Source organism: Hippopotamus amphibius, chromosome 9 (assembly GCF_030028045.1).
Source record: "Hippopotamus amphibius kiboko isolate mHipAmp2 chromosome 9, mHipAmp2.hap2, whole genome shotgun sequence".
Classification (NCBI taxonomy): domain Eukaryota; kingdom Metazoa; phylum Chordata; class Mammalia; order Artiodactyla; family Hippopotamidae; genus Hippopotamus; species Hippopotamus amphibius.
Window position 1 is genome coordinate 39,574,444 of NC_080194.1, and position 3,676 is coordinate 39,578,119.

Consider the following 3,676-nt stretch of genomic DNA (forward strand, 5'->3'; position numbering starts at 1 on the left):
CTTTATACCTTCACCACCTTCCCCACTGTCATGGGATCCTGTGTCTTAATGCCTCAGAGTTTATCTTTTAAGCCTATGTCCAGTAATGCTTCTTCCTTAGATCATCCTTTATGGAATCCTCTGTACTGACAACCGAATCCTTTGACTACCATGTGGTTATCTGCTACTCCATGCATTATGCCTCAATCTTTATTACCAGAGTCTCCTATGCTGTTAGCATCAGAATCATTTGTCGTTATGTCTTGCCTGCTTTTTTTTTTTGTTTTACTGTCCTAGATCAAACAGCTTCTTGTTTCTTGCTCCCATCATTCCTCTCCTCCTGCCTCCATGACATGCTCCACTCAGCCTGTGCTTCTGTCTGGACTCATAATTGGTGCAGATTTATGCTAGTGTCGCTCATCATAGCATGGGGCCCATTGCCCACGGTTCTTCCCTAGGCACTGATTGGAAGAAGTATCACTTCACACTTTCTGGAAAATATTTGTAAGCGTTCTAATCCACTCTGCTTAGCAGTTTCAGCTTAAACCTGTAAGCATGAGAATACCTTCTTCTCTGATTTAATGTTCCACAGCTGGTTGGCCCTCAGTGTAACCTGGGTGATCATGGGAAAGACTGAGAACGTCAGTGATAACCACGATGATAAAAAAGACAAAATACATCTATTTCAGGAAGGACGATATTACCTTGAATTTAATGTAATGGAAAGAGCTTTTTCAAGAGATAAATAAATATTGAATCTCTTTTCTCACCCCTCTGTTCTTCTTTCCCTCTTTCTCTCCCTCTCTACCACAGCTCCCCCACCCCCAAATATATTCTGTAAAAATTCATACCAGACTGCTAGGGAGAGGAATGAGATTAGGAATTCAGAAAGTAGGGTTGCATAAGAACTTTCAAGTTTTGGTTTACATGTATCTGTATTGTTAGAGTATTCTATAATATGTGACATTATTTTCTAGCTATATAATGTTTAAATATTTTCTTACATATTCTGAGTTATACTTTACTCACTTGGAAAAGGATAATAAATGCTTGCTGCATAGTGTATTAATGATTTAGTGAGATGTTGCATGTAAAAAGATCAGTAAGTGATATGCTGAAGGTGCTTAAAATATATTTATTAAAAGGTAATATTACAAGCAGCTTATGCAGCTCAATATCAAAAAAGCAGATAACCCAAGACAAAAATGGGCAGAAGATGTAAACAGACATTTCTTCAAAGAAGACACGCAGATAGCTAACAAATACATGAAAAGATGCTCACCATCACTAATCATTAGAGAAATGCACGTCAAAGCCACAATGAGGTATCACCTCACACCAGTCAGAATGACCATTGTCAAAAAATCTAGAAACAATAAGTGCTGGAGAGGGTGTGGAGAGAAGGGAACCCTCTTACACTGTTGGTGGGAATGTAAATTGATACAGCCACTATGGAAAACAGTATGGAGGTTCCTTGCAAAACTAAAAATAGAGTTACTATATGACCCAGCAATCCCACTACTGGGCACATACCCAGAGAACACGATAAATCAAAAAGACACATGCACCCCAATGTTCATTGCAGCACTATTTACAATAGCCAGGACATGGAAGCAACCTAAATGTCCATCAACAGATGAATGGATAAAGAAGATGTGGCACATATATACAATGGAATATCACTCAGCCATAAGAAGGAATGAAATTGAGTTATTTGTAAAGAGGTGGATGGACCTAGAGTCTGTCATACAGAGTGAAGTAAGCCAGAAAGAAAAACAAATACCATACGCTAATTCACATATAGGGAATCTAAAAAAATGGTACTGATGAACGCAGTGACAACCAAGAATAAAGATGAAGATGTAGAGAACAGACTTGAGGACACGGGGTGGAGGGTGAAGGAAAGCTGGGATGGTGTGAGAGAGTAGCATACACTACCAGATGTAAAATAGATAGCTAGTGGGAAGCTGCTGCATAACACAGGGAGATCAACACAGTGATGGGTGATGACTTAGAGGGCTGGGATAGGGAAGGTGGGAAGGAGTCACAGGAGGAAGGAGATATGGGGATATATGTGTGAATATAGCTGATTCACTCTGTTGTATAGTGGAAACTGGCACAACAGTGTAAAGCAATTATACTCCAATAAAGAGCTAAAAAAAAAAAAGAAATGAATGTGAGAGCATTACTATTGTTTACAGAAATAAAAAGGATTCTAAGAGAAAAAAAAAGGTAATATTTATAAGGTTCTTACTTTATTCTAGGCGCTATAATATGTTGACACATTAGCTAATTAAGGTCTAATTTATACACTAAATGGAAGACACTATTACACCAATTTCATACTGAAGAGCTGCAGACTCCACAAGTTAACAAAATTGCTCAGTGTCTTATATATTGAGTTTCAAACGATGAACTCAAACTGCATTTTGTCTAATTTTGGATAATACCCTCCTATACATGACACTATTCTGCTATTTTGAAGGTTATTATTCTGTGGTTATCATGAAGATATTAAAACACAAAGAGGTCAGGGTTTACTTCCCCACAAAGAGTCTCAAAATTAAGCTAAGCAGTTGACAGAGACTTGCAGGGTTGTCTGAGGACCACAAGGGAGCAGCAGAGTTGCACTTCCACTTTAGTTCAACCCGGAACACACACACACACACACACACACACACACACACACACACACACGGAGACCTGAGCACTTACATACTATTCTACACGCTAAGCTTTTTGCTTAAATTTATGAATGAATGAATATGATGATAGATAGATAGATAGATAGATAGATAGATGATAGTTGAATAGGTAGATGAGGTAAATGCTTCCCTTCCTGATTGTCTCCTTACTCTGTTTCAAAAGCCAGGTCTCGTACTTACCTGGCAGGGGAGATACCATGATCAAGAAGGTGGTTTTCCCAGGGTGAGGCTCATCCTTTGCACTCTGGATGTGTTGACCCCTGCGATTTCCCCAAATATGGGAAATGTGACTGCATAATTTGTGGTAGTGGGCGGGAGGGGGTGGAAAGCCCAGGTCTCAGATCTGAGATACCTGGCCTTGTTTAATTCATCAGTGCCTATGTTAAACTCTGATGTCAAAGAAACTCAAAAGATTCCAAAGAAAACCAAAAAAATTTTGATCCACAACTTGTGCTTCATAGATGATTAGACTAAAAAGTTTCAGGAGCATGTTAACAGGGAACAAATGGTATGGGATCACACATATGTGGAATCTGAAAAATAATACAGATGAGTACATATGCAAAATGGACACAGACTCACAGATATAGAAAACAAATCAGTGGTTACCAAAGGGAAGAAGAAAGGGAGACAAATTAGGGATACAGGATTAAGAGATACACAGTACTGTGTATAAAGTAGACTAGCAACAAGGACATATATTATAGCACGATGGAAATATAAGTATTATTTTTTAATAATTTTGATGGAGTATAATCTGTAAAAATAATGAATCACTATGCTGTACACCTGAAACTAATATAATATTGTAAATCAACTCTACTTCAATTAAAAAAAGAAAAAAAATGGGGAATGGACACTAATATCTCCTCTTTCCCTGTTAAGAGCCCAGCTTCTCACCACACTCAGTCTCTCTCCTACTGTGTCAGCCGTGGAAGTAGACTGGCAGTCAAACTTGGTGGACAAAGAGCTGTATGTCAACTCCCAAAGTC

General features: G+C 38.5%; 1 non-coding gene across 1 annotated transcript; it reads left to right on the plus strand.

Annotated features, from left to right (window-relative positions):
- The first annotated feature begins 2,856 nt into the window (after positions 1-2,856).
- LOC130829589 (U1 spliceosomal RNA) lies at positions 2,857-3,018 on the plus strand. The gene has a single exon (XR_009047612.1). It is a non-coding gene; the product is annotated as a U1 spliceosomal RNA (small nuclear RNA).
- The last annotated feature ends 658 nt before the right edge of the window (positions 3,019-3,676 follow it).